The sequence below is a fragment of the Arachis ipaensis genome, chromosome B7, assembly GCF_059453495.1.
Source record: "Arachis ipaensis isolate K30076 ecotype BB chromosome B7, ASM5945349v1, whole genome shotgun sequence".
Lineage (NCBI taxonomy): Eukaryota > Viridiplantae > Streptophyta > Magnoliopsida > Fabales > Fabaceae > Arachis > Arachis ipaensis.
In genome coordinates, this window is record NC_142442.1 from 100,557,944 (window position 1) to 100,577,047 (window position 19,104).

Below are 19,104 nucleotides of genomic sequence, written 5' to 3' on the forward strand. Positions count from 1 at the left end.
CCTTCCCAAGCAGCTCTTCTAGCCAACGTTTGGCCTAACGTTTGAGGTAAACGTTAGCACAAATGTGGCTCAATTAAACCATCAAACAGGGGTGCTCTTCCATGCTAAAAGATGGCCAACGTTTGACCTCACATTTGAGGCAAACGTTGGCGCAAACGTTTCCATGCTTCAGGGTGATCTTTCTTGCTCTTATGGTGCCAACGTTTGACCTCACGTTTGAGGCAAACGTTGGCATAAACATTGGCCCTTCCCCTGATTCTTCTTCAGCCAACGTTTGCCTCAACGTTTGAGGCAAACGTTGGCGCAAACGTTGGCTTGCCTCCAAGGTATTAGTAATGAAAAGCATGCTTTTAATAATGCATTAACGTAAAGCATGAATTGCCAATTACATTAGAAATGCATGGCTTTAATTAATAATGCTAATGCTTTAACTTTAAATCATTCATTCATTTAACGCCTTTATTCATTAGCATTAGTAATTAATTGTTCTATGCATGCTTTCATTATATTATTGCATTTAATTAGTAATGCCAATTACTTAACATAGCATTCATTTATTTCATTCATTTGGCATTATTAATTAAATGTTTCATGCATGCATTCATTTCATTCATTCGGTCACTTAATAATTAAATGTATGCATGCATAAGCATCAATGCATGACATCATGATGCTAATGCCAAGATTAAATGGTCATGGGCCACGCTTTCAAAAGCGTGGCCTAAAGTTCCAAAGCATGCCCAAAATTTCCTTTTCCACCATTTCTTCACTTACAAATAATCAAAACAACCAATCAAAGTATCACCAAATTCACAAGGTTTAAAATTCATTCAAAAATCAATTAATTTAAGCTTAAACCCCATGATTTTGTGTCAATTAAAGGGTGGTTGATTGATTCAAAGAGACCATGCAATTCCAATCCAAATTACTAACTTATAATGCAAGAAAGTGCATAAAACCTAATAAAATCAAAGAAAAAGGCTAGTGAAACTAGGCTAAGATGACTTGTCATCAGGCACCAATGGTTTTAATCTTGAGGCATGTGTCTGTGGTGCTCCTGTGTGAGAGATCTACTTGGATGAATAAGCTCTTAGGGGTGCCTTATCACTTGGTAACTTGGGTTAACTAACTCGGGATTATCAGCTGAAAGTCCACTATCAAGAGTAACCCTCACTACAGAGCATTTAGTAACCCAAAGAGGTGCTGGACACCAAGGTCTCAAGAAAAGAAAATAAATAAACCATATGCCTATGGTGTGTATGTATGGGGGAGAGACTTGAGCAAGTAAGTCCTTAGGGGTGCTTCAACACCTAGCACCTTGAACCAACTGGTTCGGGAGTGTTGGCTGAAAGCTTATTTTAAAGAGTTGCCCCCTTACAGAGCACTTAGCTTGAAGAACACAAATAAGCCCTGAAATGACAACAAAAGGATCAATGAATAAAAGTCTCATGGGATGCAATCACAGTGAGTATTCTAGGACATGATAAAGGTCTGAAAGCCAGGAATGAACCTAAGTTGCTATGCATGAAACCACCATAAAACCAGGGACATGACTTCCACAAGAATGACTCATTTCTCTTGGCATTCCATTCATCATTCTCTTGTTCCAGTACTTGCTTAGGGACAAGCAAGCTTTAAGTTTGGTGTTGTGATGCCAGGGCATTTTGGCCAGTTTCACTGACCTTTTCTTTACTGTTTTTAAGGTAGTTTCATGCATTTTCTTAGAAAATAAGCTAGTTTTGGGTAGATATTCACTTACATCTTGATTCAAGCAAACATTGTGAATTTTTGAATTATTTCATGAGAATTTTGCATGAATTATATGATAAATTGGATGATGCATGATTCCATGATTAAGAGCAAGACTTTGATGCACTTTGTTTGATTGATTTCAGGCCAAAAGAAGAAGAGAAGAACCCACGTTAGTGGCTACGTTAGTTACACTAACGTGGGCACTAACGTGGAAGGAAGGAAAGCCACAACGTTAGTGAGAAAAGTTAGTGGCATTAACTTTGGAGAAAGGAAATGGAGCCAACGTTAGTGACACTTAACATTATCACTAACGTTGGACCAAGATCATGAGTGGCCACGTTAGAGTCCACGTTAACTTAGTTAACGTGGTCTCTAACGTTAAGAAGAAAAGGGGGAAAGCCAACGTTAGTGACACTCAACATTGTCACTAACGTTGGCCAAAGCACATTAAGCCACGTTAACCTAGTTAACGTGGAAGCTAACGTGAGGAAACAAGATGGTCGACAACGTTAGTGACACCCAACATTGTCACTAACGTTGGAAGCACACAAGCCCCCAATAAGCCACGTTAACTCCTACGTTAACCTAGTTAACGTGGAAGTTAACGTGAGGAAGAGAAGTTGTCGACAACGTTAGTGACACCAAACATTGTCACTAACGTTGCCAACACAAGCCACAAAGAGCCACGTTAACTCCCACGTTAACTTAGTTAACGTGGGCAAAAGTCCCACCTGGCAGCCTGACCATGGCTTCTTCAAACACGCATAACTTAAGCCACAAAGCTCCAAATAGGTGATTCCAGTGGCATTGGAAAGTAGGATTCCAGAGCTTTCCAAGCATATATGACACTACATGGTTGACACTAAATTTGAGGGAGAAAACCTGCCCCGAAAGTGTAATGATGAACATGGTATCAGCCTGTATTTTGGCCAACTGACCTCTTCACCTTCCAAGAAGTATAACTCGAGTTGCAGAGCTCCAAATGATGCGCTTCTAAAGGAATTAGAAAGTAGACATCCATGGCTTTCCAAAAATATATAATAGTATGGGGTGGACACTAAGTTTGAGCTTCAGAAATAGGAAAATCGATAGCATTATTGGCAATCAACATTTCCAGAAACGTTGGCATATATGCCAGCGACCATGTCCACTTCAAAGGAGCATAACTTGAGCTACAGAGGTCCAATTGAGGTGATTCCAGTTACGTTAGAAAGCGGACATTCAAAGCTTTCCAACAATATATAATACTCCATAGTGGGCATGAAATTTGAGCACAAACTAGAGGAATCTTTTACACCCCAAAAACACCAACTGGGCAGCAAGTGCAACGTTAGCCACAATAACTTTAGCACTAACGCCACACTTGTAGCATTAGTGTGGCTAACTTTAGTACTAACTTTAGCACCTGGACCTCAACTTAACTCACTTCTCTCTCAACTCCACTTCCAAGCTCAAGCAAGCAGGCCCACAATTGTCAACCAATCAAGGCCACAAGAAGCATCTAGAATAGGAATTTTCATTTAATTGTAATTTGCTTTTAATTTCATTTTGTAATTTAGGAGAGCCTATATAAAGGCCTTAGTCTTTACATTGAATGCATTCTGATACTGGGGAAGGCTGGAAATTCTAAGAATACTGGAAGAGGGGATTGAAGAGGGGTCTTCGGACTCCCTCCCCTCACACACTTTTGCTTTTTTCCTTTGTACTTTTCATTTATGAATTTTGAAGTTTTATTTTCAGTTTCAATCTTCATCTTTATTTTTCTGTACTTTTTTCTTTCTTCTCTATTTTTGTAGAGCAATGATCAACTAACTCTTTATATCGGGTTAGAGAGCTCTATTGTGATTCAATGGATTAAGTGTAGTTCTTATTCTTCTTCTTCTTTCTTTCTTCTTGATATTACTTGAAAGCTTTCGATCTTCATCCAATTGGGTAGTTATCTTGGAAAAGAAACTATTCATACTTGGATCTCTTCTGAACCTTGAAAGAGGAATGAAGAGATCAAGCTAGAAAGGCTTTCTCATGTTGGACCCCTCTTCAATCCCCTCTTCCAGTATTCTCAGAATTTCCAGGCTTCCCCAGTATCAGAATGCTTTCAATGTAAATACTAAGGCCTTTATATAGGCTCTCCTAAATTACAAAATGAAATTAAAAGCAAATTACAATTAAATGAAAATTCCTATTCTAGATGCTTCTTGTGGCCTTGATTGGTTGACAATTGTGTGTAGCATCCCGTCCAGCAAAATACCTTGCTTAAGTCAGGGTATTTCTACTAGAAAGAACATTATGTAACCTTTTCTAGTATTAACTACTTAATTATCAAGCCTTTGTATCGAGTTCGCATTTCAGTTTTAGGAAAATGCCAGAAAATTTTTGTTTTTATTCATTAAAGACATGTATCAAGGATAAACATTGCAAATAATAATAACAATCACAGAAGTATTATTATTAGTAATTCTTATACATAGGAAGTCATATAAACCCAAATACAATACCTACCCCTCTGATAAAATAAAACTTCAAAGGACAAGAGCGAGGGGACTCTATGAAAGCAATTAAAACCATAAAGAAAGCCTACTAATCGCTCGTAGCTTCAAATTGCGTCTTCAAACTTGTGTCACTGAAAGGGTGGAAAATTTGGGGGTGAGAACCAAACCACATGTTCTCAGTAGAGGTCGAGAATGCCGTGAAAGTAAAGAATAAAACGCAAATAGTTAATTTCACTCAAAAGTATTTAAAAGAAAAACTGTTTTCATTTGAAGTGATCTTTACTCGCCGTGTCAACCATTTATTTTGAAAATCAACCGCATAACATTCAAAAATCCAAAATCTTATAAAGCATCAGTTAATTATCCAAAATTCTAAACCCATATTTTCCTTTATAAAAATCTTAAAAGTTTTCCTAGACCGTATGAATGACTAATCTGTTCCAAGCATAGGTTCATTAAGTCTATGCTGAACCAGCTCAATCTTTCATACTTACTAAACCTCAAACACAATCCAATCACGGCCTCAGGCCCAAGCAATTCAACCAGCACCCAATTCACCACAATCCAGCCAATCAGTTACAAACACAAGTAATGAGGTTCAAACACAATCAAGAGCAATTATATCAAGTATAGCAATTAGCAGTTAACAGAATTATTCACTTAGGCAAACCAATTACAATATACACACCCAAACAATGTCACATAGATGCATATGATGCATGCCTGTCCTACTGGCCATGAGCTCACGCGTCGGTTATGTTGCCAGACCCGACTCGGATAAGCGGGATTAGACCAACATCCTTATCCGTAGGTTCCATACACAAGCAGGAATTAAACCACCATCCTTGCCCGGAACACGCAAGCGGGATTAAACCACCGTCCTTGCCTCCACAGTAAGCGGGATTAAACCACCATCCTTACTGGGTACATAAAATAATATGCAAGCGGGATCACACCACCGTCCTTGCTGAACAATTTATCAATACGTGAGCGGGATAAAACCACCGTCCTCACTGCAGGCGGGACAAAACCACCATCCCTGCAGAATGGTTTACGCACTGAGCAAGCGGGACTAGACCCACGCCCTTGCCAACAATCTCATAAATCAAATATTCTTTTCTTAAAAGAATCATTGAAGTTATTATTATTAAATAAGCCTTGAATATTTATTTTGATTAAGTCCTTATATTTTTTATAAAAATTTGGACATAATCTCCTTTAAAAATAGGACTTATCCACCCTTACGGGTTCCTTCGTTCTCAACAATTCATCAGCTTCTTTCAGCATTTACCACAGCAATATATTCTCAAAAACATTTGATAATAGAAAATCTATTTCTTAAATTCCATATCTAAAATAATTACCAACACAACTTGGCAGCCTGATTTCCATTTTGTTTTTAAAATATCAAATGAATTCGGAATTACGCAAACTTTAAATCCATGCGACCGTCTCGGATTAAACTTTCTATTAAATCAAAAATCATAATTTTTTGTTGTCTCTAGCTTTGGGAATATAAGCAAAACCGTGACTGTTCTGCAGTATTTTAAATCCAAAAGACAGCACCACCATACAACATTTGAAATTTCATATAAATTCTAAATTAAATCCAACCACCTTCAAAATTAATGTAGTTACACATAACTCATCTAAATTTCTTTCTAAATTGGTTCCAGGGTCATACCATTTTTAATGAAGGAGTTACATAGCTTGGAAGTTAGGTAATCCTCTGCAGAAATCTGTTTTACAAATCATTGAACACAACCTCTTCCAAGTCCCATAACTCACTTATTAAAACATGAAAAACCCTGAAATTTGAATAATATATACTAAAAATACTCAACTTTCACCTCCAATTAGTTGCATCTCAATATCACTCCAGAATTAAAAATTATAAAACCTCAAAGTTACTGACTTAGAAAACAAAGCCTAACTTTTACTGCATAAAACATCTTTCTTTGAAAATCCAAATCTTTAAGACCACAACTATAACAATTCTAAATTTTTATGAAATTAAAGTAATAAGACTAAAGTTTCATTTAAAATTGGTTCCATTTAAAAATTCCAACTGCAGAATTTCCAATAGAGGAATCAAGTTGCTGCTGCGTTAAACGTTCTGCAGAAAAACCAGTTTTGACATCCATGATTCAAAAATTCACCATAAATCATAAACTTAGTGAAAAAGTCTCAAATTCAGCAGTCCAGTTCCCTATATCCCCAAGCTCAATCCAGACTTGGTCCCACGCAATTCCGATAATCACAGAAATAGTTATAGTTTTTCAAAGTTTCCGGCTTCCTTTAAAAATATTGCAGAAAATCAAGTTTTACATTTTAACTTTGAAAAATCATAACTAGTTCTATAATTAATTCAAACTTCTCAAAATTGAGTCCCAACAACAACTTTTATCATACTTTACTCAGCCTTTGCTCTTATATCATTTCGATTATCGTTGAATAACTGATTCACTTCCAAAGTCACCTTTTAATTTCAAAAATCAGTTTTTCAACAATCTATTTAGTATTCAAAATCCAACCCTTCAAAACCAATTCCAAATCAACCACCAACCAAGTTCATTAACATTACAATATACCAAATAACAACTCAACGGCAACAAATCCAACATAACCCATTAAAATTCAGAAATTCTCAGCAATTAGTCATCAAGCAATTCCCAATCCACATAATCAATCAATATCACAAATCAACAGTTCCAAATCACAATCACAACCATTCCAATCACAATTTCAGCCACAATTCAATAATTACATAATCAATCAATTACTCACAGCTATTAAATCTATTTGTAGTTATTCAATAAACCTTGTAGGCATTCTTAAATTGAAATCGTTTTAAACCCCCTACCTCAAAGTGTCGAAATCCATAGAAATTGGGAATGCTGCACTCATGAACAACAACCTTAATAGCTGCCATATCATCTCCAAGTAGTAGCAGCAACAGTTTGGCATCTCCGATCAACAGCAGCAGCATTATTTCTGATTCATTCTTCACTCTCGCAGTAGTAACCACGGTGGCAACAAAATAGAGTTCAAATTCAATGGAGTCGGAAATGGAAATGAGTTCAATAAAATTGGAACTACAGATAGCTTACAATAAATTATCGGAGCAGCAACAATAGGGTTTCTGGGCAGCTCCAGTGGTGGTGGAAAGCTTCAGCATCAGCCAAACAGCAGCAGTAACAATTCAGAGTAGAGCCAGAGCAGGGCCACGCCAACAATAACAGTTCCAGCAGCGGCGATTGCGCCTTCTCAGATTCCAGAAACCAGAGGCAGAAGCAGAACTGGCTAGCTTCTCCATTCGGTCCTCCAGCGATGATGTCCGGCGATGCAACGGCTCGGCGACGGCGACGGCTACGAAGGGCACGAACGGCGACACTGGAATGACGGCGACGGAACCCTCGCAGTGGTGGTTGTGGACTGGTGGCGACGGCGGCGTGGAGCATAGCTCCTCTCCTTGGTGGTGACCCTGACCCGCGCTCGTTCTCTCTCTCTGCTGGCCCCTCAACGACGACGGCGGGCGAGCTCCAGGGCAACGGTGGTGACGGCGGGACAAGACGCGACGGCAGCTTCTCGACGGTGGCGAGCTCGCAGCAACGGCGACCATGGAGACGCGGCGGGACGAGGTTGAACGGCGACGCTGCAGTTCACGAGGATGACGATGATGGTGGCACGGGCTCCTTGCGGCGGCAGTCCGGCGGTCATGGCGGCGCGGCAGCAGCTCTTCCCTCTCTCTTTGCTCTCTGTTTCCATTTCTACGTTAGGTTTAGGAAGAAAAGGGGGTATGGTGCGGCTGAAGGGAGAAGAAAGCGGGTAGGTTAGGGTTTCTGATTAGGAACTTAGGGTTTTCAATTTAGAAAACTAGGGTTTCTGAGTTTGATTTGGGAATTAGGGTTAGAAATTAGGATTTTATAAAAGAATATGGATAGATATGAATAGATATTTTGATAAAATTGAATAGTAGAGTAATTTTAGAATCAAATATACTCTATTAAAAATATTTAGGAACATTATTTATCAACATATTGCTAAGTTCAATCAATTATTTCTAATTTAAATTATAAAATGAACAAGTTAATTATATTTTGTAAAGTACAATTTAAATTCAAATATCAATTTTCTAGATTAAATCATATAAATCTCTATTATTTTTCTATGTCTGAAACTTTAATTTCAATTTATAAAATAATTTATTATAATATAAATTGTACATAAATATTAATTGACTTAAACTTAAAGTATTTATAAATATCAATCTAATCATTTCTAATAAAATAATTTCTAGGAGTTCAAACTAATAAAATAAATCATAATTTATTCATAATAGAAATTTCTTAAATTTAATTATATAACACCTTCATTACTGAATTCTAATTTGAAATTATATAAAATAACCAATTATAAGAATGTACACAAAAATATTAATTAACTTAACTCCAAATATTAATAAAACTAATTTAATTTCTCTTAATTGATTAATTTATAAAATAAGATATCAAATTAATAAAATAAATCATAACCTTTTCAGAATAAAAGTTACTTGAATTAAATTATACAATTCTTTCTTATTTTTCAATTACTAAAATTATACAAAATATTTTATTATAATAAAATTATTTAAAAATATTAATTGATTCAAAATAAAACTATCTCTGAATCTATTTAATTATTTCTAATAAAATAATTTCTAAAATTATAAAGTTTAAACTCAATAAGGTAAAATCACAATTTATTTATATTTAGATTTTTCAAAAATGCGGGATGTTACATTGTGGGCCTGCTTGCTTGAGCTTGGAAGTGGACTTGAGAGAGAAGTGAGTTAAGTTGAAGTCCAGGTGCTAAAGTTAGTGCTAAAGTTAGCCACACTAACGCTACAAGTGTGGCGTTAGTGCTAAAGTTATTGTGGCTAACGTTGCACTTGCTGCCCAGTTGGTGTTTTTGGGGCTTAAAAGATGCCTCTTGTTTGTGCTCAAATTTCATGCCCACTATAGATTATTATATATCGTTGGAAAGCTTTGAATGTCAGCTTTCTAACGCAACTGGAATCACCTCAATTGGACCTCTGTAGCTCAAGTTATGCTCCTTTGAAGTAGACATGGTCGCTGGCATATATGCCAACGTTACTGGAAATGTTGATTGCCAATAACGCTAGCGATTTTCCTATTTCTGAAGCTCAAACTTAGTGTCCACCCCATACTATTATATATTTTTGGAAAGCCCTGGATGTTTACTTTCCAATGCCTTTGGAAGCGCATCATTTAGAGCTCTACAACTCGAGTTATACTTCTTGGAAGGTGAAGAGGTCAGTTGGCCAAAATACAGGCTGATACCATGTTCATCATTGCACTTTCAGGGCAGGTTTTCTCCCTCAAATTTAGTGTCAACCATATAGTGCCATATATGCTTGGAAAGCTCTGGACTCCTGCTTTCCAATGCCACTGGAATCACCTCATTTGGAGCTTTGTGGCTCAAGGTATGCGTGTTTGAAGAAGGCATGGTCAGGCTGCCAGGTGGGACTTTTGCCCACGTTAACTACCACATTAACTAAGTTAACGTGGGAGTTAACGTGGCTCTTTGTGGCTTGTGTTGGCAACGTTAGTGACAATGTTTGGTGTCACTAACGTTGTCGACAACTTCTCTTCCTCACGTTAACTTCGACGTTAACTAGGTTAACGTGGGAGTTAACGTGCCTTATTGGGGGCTTGTGTGCTTCCAACGTTAGTGACAATGTTGGGTGTCACTAACGTTGTCGACCATCTTGTTTCCTCACGTTAGCTTCCACGTTAACTAGGTTAACGTGGGAGTTAACGTGTCTTAATGTTCTTTGGCCAACGTTAGTGACAATGTTGAGTGTCACTAACGTTGGCTTTCCCCCTTTTCTTCTTAATGTTAGAGACCACGTTAACTAAGTTAACGTGGACTCTAACGTGGCCACTCATGATCTTGGTCCAACGTTAGTGATAATGTTAAGTGTCACTAACGTTGGCTCCATTTCCTTTCTTCAAAGTTAATGCCACTAACTTTTCTCACTAAAGTTGTGGCTTTCCTTCCTTCCACGTTAGTGCCCACGTTAGTGTAACTAACGTAGCCACTAACGTGGCTTCTTCTCTTCTTCTTTTGGCCTGAAATCAATCAAACAAAGTGCATCAAAGTCTTGCTCTTAATCATGGAATCATGCATCATCCAATTTATCATATAATTCATGCAAAATTCTCATGAAATAATTCAAAAATTCACAATGTTTGCTTGAATCAAGATGTAAGTGAATATCTACCTAAAACTAGCTTATTTCCTAAGAAAATGCATGAAACTACCTTAAAAACAGTAAAGAAAAGGTCAGTGAAACTGGCCAAAATGCCCTGGCATCACCATCTTCTAGTTGATCGACTTGATTTCGTTTGGGTGACAAGAAAGCAGAATTCTCATGAAAGCACCAAACTATCCTCCTAAACCCAATTAATTGAGCATTACACCAATCCATGCTCTTCAATTTTGAGCTTCCAACCATAATGAGTCTAGATTTAGAACGCCAACCACTAAACATCCTCCTCTTTCGGTTAATTCCACAAATCGCCCTAAGTTGGCCATCCGTTTCAAGCAAACCATACTCAAGTGGGACAATAAAGCTGAGAGTTAGAAGTTTTACCCACTCAAGAGAAAGATTGGATGGTGAACCAGGTAAAGGAGTTCCCAAAGATCTTGATAAAGCATGATTTACTCCCGTCCATCCTCTTCTAGAGGTTTCCACCACTTGGCAAGGTTTTTCAAGTTTCTCCTCTTGCCAAGCTTCCTCAAGTTCACATTCTTCTTAACCAATTTCTTCTATCTCTTCCCCATCACTCTCATCATAGATAGGAGGTCTAGTGAAGTCTACCTCATCATCAAGTTTAAGCATTGTAGGAAAGGATTCTTCAAACTCGAAAGGATCATATGTTGGTGCAGGATCATCATAGATAGGAGGGCATGTTGCTTGGAGCACTTCTTCTGGTCCATCACTTACAATAGGTCTTGGAGGTTGCACATCTTTCTCAACCTTGCTTTCTAGTCCACTGGGAGAAGGCTCAACAAGATCGTCAAGGTAATTGGTCAATGTGGGCAAAAAATCACTAGTGATGGAATCCACTTCCTGATCAATTTCCTTCAACTCTCCATTTACTTTCGTAACTTTACTCTCCTCTTTAACATCTCTTCCATACTCTGTGGAGGAGGGCTCTTCAACTTGAGATTCCCTTATGTGCTCAACATATCCTAAACATCTACCCACTACTTCCTTTTGTTTGCTAATCTCTACCTTCTCCTCTTGTTGCACTTCTTGCTTCAACTCTTCTTCCTCACCATGGAGCTTCAAGTTCATTCCCTCACTAAGCTCCTTGATTGTTTCTCCACATTTAACAATGGGGTTACTTATGGTGCATGAGCTTAGGTGGGATTTTAGGTGATTCACGGCTTCTACCATGCTAGCTATCCTTGCTCTTAGCTCCTTAAACTTAGTTTCATCCTCCTCTTGTCGCCTTAAGATACGAGATTTAAGGTCTCTCAGTTCTAATATGAAGGTTTTATCGAGAGGTGGTGGTGGAAGATAGGGTTCAGTGTTTGAGGAAAGATTGTTGATGTTGAAAGGTGGTTCATATTGGTAGAATTATTGAGGTGGTGTTTGTGGAATTTGTGGTTCTTGGGAGTATTGGTATTGGGATGGTGGTTGTTCTATATGTGGTTCATACGGTGGTTGATATGGTGGGTATTGGTTATGGTCATATGGAGTTGAATGGTGGTGTGAGGCATGTGAGTATGGTGTATGGCTATATTGAGGAATTGGATCATATGCATATGACGATTGTGGTTGACAACCACAATGGAGATCATCACACACATTGGCTTGATACACATTAGGATCAGGATTATACCCATAAGAGTCCGGAGGAGGTTGTTGCCATGAAGGTTGTTCATAAGCTTGGGGTTCCTCCCATTTTTGATTTCCAAATCCTTGATGTATATCCTCATTGGAGCTTTCATTTCCTACAACATAGTTTGAACTACACTCATAGCCAAAAGGATGAGAATTCATAGTGAAAGAGAAAATAAAAACAACGATTAATAAGAAACAAAGAAAATAAAATCCTAGACTAGCAAAAACTAGCAAAAAACCCAAAATTCAAGCTATTCACAATATATACAATAGCCAATAACATAGCACCATTGTGTGCGCCCGCACATAACTTGATAGCCCCTCTGGTGGGAGCGAGGGAACAGCTTGTGCGCGTGCTCAACATCCCCCATTTCTACCCCCTATGCGTGTGCACGGACCTATGTGTGCACGCACACATGCCTCTGTCCCCAAGAACAAAAGAAAAAAAATAGAGAGCCAGTCTGTGCGGTCACACGTCTTTGTGCGTCCGCACGTCCTTTTGCAACCTCTCTGGTCGCAGCGATCGCACGCTGTGTGCGTTCGCAACCTTTCTTAGTTGCGCTCTCTGTGTGTCCGTATAGGCCTTTGTGCGTCCACACACGACACGTTCTGGGAAATAACAGGGTAACCTACCCTATTGAGAGGCAGCTTTCTTCTTTTCTTTCTTTGTTCTTCGCTGCTATTTCTCCCTCTTGTCTGCCCAGCCCCGCTGGTCCCGGCCACCACTGCCGTCAGCCACCGCCGGTGACCCCTCTCTCTCTCTTTCTCTCTTTCTCTTCTCTTCTCTTCTCTTCTCTTTTCTTTCTTTCTTTCCCTTACCTCTTTTCCCTTCTCCACCGGTGAGTTCTCTCTTCTGGTGCTTCTTTTTCCGGCAAACCCAAACGTCGTGATTTCACAGTGGCTATAAGGTGTGCCATTGTTCCTCCCTCATTCTTGTCCTATTCACCTTTATATCTTAGTTTCTTGTTTTTCCTTTCTTTTTATGTTAATATTTTTGCACTTGCTTTCGTTTATTTTATGTTGCTTAGATTTCATTAGTTGCTTTCTTTATTGTTTCTTTGTATTGCAACGTGTTGTTCTTGATTGTTGGGATAGTTATGATCAAATTTGAGATTAATTATGATGAACTTGCACATTGCATACCACATGTTCGATAAAATGACTCAATGAACATTTTGTTTGATTCATATGACTTGGCCATCATATGTGTTCAATTTATCTCTTGTTAGGCATACTGTATGAATGTTGCAACTTCTATTATGATTTTTAATGGTAGAAATTGAAATCACCAATGCATTTCCTTGATTGTTGATGTGAAACTTTGGTTGTAAATGCATTGTGTTGGTACCATCTAGGTTTCATTGTTCATCTTGGAATTTCAATTGAGTAACCACTCTACGAATGTTCAACTTTTGATGATGTCTTGATCAAACATCTTTTGGGCTTCCAATTGAGAACATTGTATGTGTGATTACCACTTTCTGAAGATGAACAATGGACAATTCCTTTTTGGTGCTTGCTTGAAGTTGTTTACAATTCTCTGTTCTATATTTGCAACTTGAGCACTAAATCGTGAAGCTTTGAGCTGTGAATTTCCTTAAAGGTGTGATTGCCGTGATATCCAGCTGGTGTGTGTGTTCCAACCGCACGCAACATTGGAATATACACACCGTGTTTCTTTCAAATCACACTACTTCTATAAGCTCTTTTAACAATTTTAGTACTTCTTCATTGATTTTACTTTATTGTTGCCCTATGATCTCGAAGTTCTTTTATTTGTATTTTTAGGATGAGAAAGAAAGGCAAGGCACCGGTTACTTCGCCGGTTGAGCACACCACCGCTCGCTTACCTGATGTTTGGAGGGATCGCCAAGGTCATAGATCGGATACCTTGGTTAACTGGAGAGCTGACTCTCAATACGAGGCTATTGAGAAGCGTACAATCTATTGGGAGCGGCTGTTGAAGGTTCTAAGCAAATACAAGGCGATTATTCACAAAAGGATTGCCTCGCTTCATTGGAAGTTTCTCGAGCGAGAACCCATTGAAGTCAATGAGTCTATGGTGCGGGAATTTTATGCAAACTACCAAGCTGTTGGATACATCCAATCAAGCTCTAGAAGCTATTTTGGACATCCCCCATATTCCACTTGAGAAAGATGAATATTCTAAGATAAAGGTGGATATCTTCAAAGGAAGAGTATCTTTGACTCCCATTCTTGAGAGGATAGGCCGTCTTGGTGCATGTTGGGAGTATAGCAAGGGGAGGAATTCTATTCCCACTAGTATTGCATACTCTGATTTGAATGCTAAAGCTCGTATATGGCATCAGATCGTGGCAGACTACATCATTCCGATCACCCACACTACCCATGTGAGATTTAGAACTACTTTGCTACTTTGGGCTATTATGCAAGGGAAGTATATAGCCATCTTACCCTTATTGCACAAATCGATTTGGAAATTAGTTGAGAAGAAAAATATCAGCATTCCATTTCCATCGATGGTGATGTGCTTAGCAAATGCAGTAGTGGTAGAGAGGCGACCGATGGACATTATGTTCCGGATTCTTAGAGGCAACAAATTCATTCTGAGGGGAGATTTGGAAAGATCAACCAACATTACACCCTCCAAGAAAAAGACACCCATAGCACTACCATCAACTCTACCAACTTCATCAACTATTTTACCCTTCCTCCGACCTCTTTCGGATCTATTCCGAGACATCTTGCACGATATCCACCACATGGAGCATTTGGAGCGCAAACATTTTGAGTGGATAGTGGCAAAGCTAAAAGGAAGAGACCCTGGCCCGATTCCTAGAGCTTCATCCGAGCTAGCTGGGGAGGAGCATGATGCAGTTGACCATCCCACTCCTGAGTTCACCAGCTGAAGGTGGCCCCTCTTCATCCTCCCAGATCGTGAGCATGCACGGAGGACCGTGCACAAATTAAGTGTGGGGGAGGTTCGATGACTTCAAGGGGGGTAAAAATTTCTCTCTTAAGGACACTTTGCAATGTTTTTTGCGGTACTTGTTCTCATTTTGAGTAGCTTTATTTCTATTGCATCTAGTTTGGTTTACTATAAATATTTCTTTATCGTTTATGGATATGTACTAGTTAGTATTTGCATGTTGCATGATAGAACGAATAAGTTGGTGAAATACCAAGGAATTTCCATGAAACTCTCTTTTCATGGGCATACCATTGATTGAATTGAAGAAAAATTGTGTTTACCAACTTGCTTGGGGTAATTTGTTTTTAGAACATGGAAATGAGCTCGAACAACATACTTTGTGAGATTTGAGCTTTAATAAATGGTTACACTTTTCAGCCATAATGTTGTACTTGTGTGTGATTATACTCCTTTTTGATTGTGATCGTTAATTTGCATGATTCTTTATGTCCTGTATTTATGTTTGGATGCATTTAGCATGATTGAGGCTATCTTTGATGATAAACTCACTAACCTATATGGCCAACCCTTGCATTCACCTTTGTGAACCCATTTGAGCCTATGAATCCCCTTTTGTTCTGATGATAGCACATTACTCTCCTTAAGCGGAAAACCATCGATGTCCCTGAATTACTCTTTGATTAGCTTAGGTGGATTAGTGAGTAAATTCTAAGTGTGGGGGAATTTTGGGAAGCATTGGTGATAAAGGCATGAACTCTTTGTGAAAACAAATTTTGGGAAATTAGGTAATGCTCATGCATTTTACTAATTAAAACATATGCATTCATAGTCCAATTATAAATATAAAAAAAAAACTTGTGCATAACAAAGTATGAATAAAAAGAGTGAATAAAGGATGCATATGCCATGTTTAAAAAGAAAATGCATGAGTGAAGTGAGATAGGAAAGAGAAAATGGGTAGAAAGGTTATATTGTTATGTGTACATAGGTGATGTAGGATTAGGTGGACATTCAAGCTAATCAAAGAACTAATTCTTTTAGTCTACTTAATCATATTTCATCCTACCTAACCCTATCCCCATTACATCCTTCTAAAGACCTCATGATACTTGTTATTCATGCATTAAATACTAGTTGATTGTTAGATGACTTGCAAATCTTTGAAAAGTATGATAGAAGTGGAATTGAGTGGTTAAACCTTAAACGCTGAGCGAATTGAGTGGATACACATCCGGTGAGGGGTTCGATCACTCAATTCTATCTTCTTGCAAGTTGTTTGATTGTATAGTTTTGACAACTTCAATTCAATTCTTTGGACATTGATCTTAATGCATGAACTCTTTGCATTGGCCCTATAGTTTCTTGTGATGTATTGGAATTTCATGGTTTATTTCTACCAACTCTCATCATAGTATATTTTGGTGATTAGTCTTAGGATAGTTGCATGCATTTATAGAAGTAGTATATAGCATAAGTCATTTTCTCTTTCATATATTTCCTTTGTATGTGTTTAACATGAGAACATGCTAGTATTTAAGTGTGGGAGAATTGATGAATCCATATTTGATCATGATTTTTAGTTAGAATTGGATGGATTTTCATCATATAAACTTGCACTTATTCCCTTAAATAGCATGCTTTTGAACTTTCCTTCCAAATTGCGCTTGATTATAGAAATGTGCTCTTTTGTGCTTAATTTAATCTATTTTATTCTGTTTGCCTTTCATTCGATGCCTTGATGTTGTTAGTGAGTGATTTCAGGTGTATAAGGTAAGAATGGGTTGGAGAAAATGGAAGAAGAGCATGCAAAGTAGAGGAAACATGAAGAATCAAAGGAGTGATCTCAGAGACGTGTGCGTGCGCACGGCTGCCTGTGCGTATGCACAGCTACCCAATCAGAGCGCGTGGATTGCTTCGAGGGCATTGCACGTCCATTTAAGCATCGCCTAGTGTGCGTGCACACGACTGTCTGTGCGTACGCACAGCTACCCAATCAGAGCATGTGGATTGCTTCGAGCGCGTCGCGCATCCATTCAAGCATTGCCTTGTGTGTGTTTGCACAGGTGTCTACACATGACTTCATTAAAATAGCACGTGACTCGCAATTTGGGGGCTTTGGAGGCCCATTTCTGAAGTCTTCTAGATCATATTAGAGGGGAAAGAAGAGACAACATAGCATATTATTAGTATAGTTTTAGGAGTAGTGGTAGGAAGCTTTAGTTAGTTTTTCTCTAAGTTTTTCATCATCTCTATTATGGTTTATATTAGGGTTTTACATTCAAGTTCCATTTCCATTTTTGATCTTGGATTTTGCTAGCTTTCATTGTAAGTATTCTCTTGTTATTACTCTTAGTAGTTACATTGTCATTACTCTTTCTTCTAATTCAAGTTATAGCTCAATTTTGTTTCTCTCTTGCAATTTTAATTTCTTGTTGATGAATTTGATGTTTGATGTTTATTTCATGCTTCATTGTGTTATTCTTGTTGATTGAGATCAATTGTTGCTTTTAGTTTCAAGCCTTTTTTCTTTTTCCCTATGTTTAAGTTTTTTGCCCACTAAGTATTTGACAAAATGTCAAACATGATTTTCGGCTAAATTTTTTGTTCTTGGCTTGGGTAAAGTGAGAAATTGGGTTTCTAGAGTTGGAATGTCAAATATTTAGTTTCAATTCTTGGATTGTTAATTGTTCTTGTTCCCACTAATGCTAAGTTGTTGCTAAGCCAATTAGCAAGCAACTTAGGATTTGTGGGTTGGGAACACTTATGCTCATTTAACTTACCTTCCGATGTGAGGGTTGATCAAGTGAAATTAATCCATCATAATTGTCATAGTTGTGGTTCCAACAAGGAAAGGACCCTTAGCTCACTCCAAGGCAAGACTCTTTTTGATGCTTTTAATCTTTCATATACTTCTATGTTGATCTCTTTTATACTTTACTTGTTTATATTACATAGTCGGTTCTTTAATTTCTTCATTAGTTCAGTCATTACAATTTTGCATGTTCTTTTATTGCTTTATATTTTCATTTCTTCATTGACAAACCCTTGATCACTACAACCGGATTTGCACACTCATTGCTCTAAAAGTGCTCCTTGGGAGACGACTCGGGAGTCAAATACTCTTGGTTTTAAATTAGTTTTGAATTGGGACACACCTTGTGAACCTCTAATTTGTTCGGTGGCCAACTTGTTGGGTTAGGATTATACTTACAACGCTAATTCCATTTTTCGGATAACCGAGTTCCTAATCCTACATATGCGTATTGGCTTCATCATCATCACACTGATACCACCACCAGCACCCCAGCCGACCTATCTGTTAGTATAGCGTCTGTTCCGCTTCATGGAGCGCAGTGAGCGCCGCATCATGCGACATCTCGATAGAGTGGATCAGATGTTTGTCGCATTGGGAGTCGAGTTGCCCCCGATTGCCGATACTTCTTCCTCAGAGGAAGAGGAGCAGGAGGCGGAGCAGGATTAGCAGGAGGCATCACCGCAGACACAGGCTACCCCGGAGGCGCAGCCGCCCCTAGAGGAGCCACAACCTCTGCCCCAACAGGAAGATATGACCGTTGACCCTCAACAAGAGCCTGAGCAGTAGCAACGAGGACGATGCTCCATTCTAAGTGTGGGGAGGTCACCGTCGTCGCCGTCGGTAGAGATGCCATTTTGGGTGATGAGTTTGGACATTTATCACTTGTTTTATGTTATTTTTAGTAATTTGCACTTTATTTTTACCGCACTTTTTGGATTATTGTATATATTTGTTACTTTGGATACTTTTATTTTAGTTGTTACATTTTGCACCTTAGTTGGTAGATATTTCAAACTTTTAGTTATATTTAATTTATATAGTTGTTTTAGTTTTTGGTTGTGATTTGAAAATTGTGAATTATTAGAGCTTGGTTTACCCTTTTACATAAGAAATTTGGTTTGATTTGGAAAAAGAAGGGATAAACTAAGGAAATTTTAAAATTTCTAAATCACAACATTGCATTTAGGATAAGCTTAGTCAAAACAATAAATTT

At 38.2% G+C, this 19,104-nt stretch overlaps 1 pseudogene; it reads right to left on the reverse strand.

The window, feature by feature from the left end:
* Positions 1 to 7,347: 7,347 nt before the first annotated feature.
* LOC148553524 (uncharacterized) lies at positions 7,348 to 7,863 on the reverse strand (annotated as a pseudogene).
* Between the last annotated feature and the right edge of the window lie 11,241 nt (positions 7,864 to 19,104).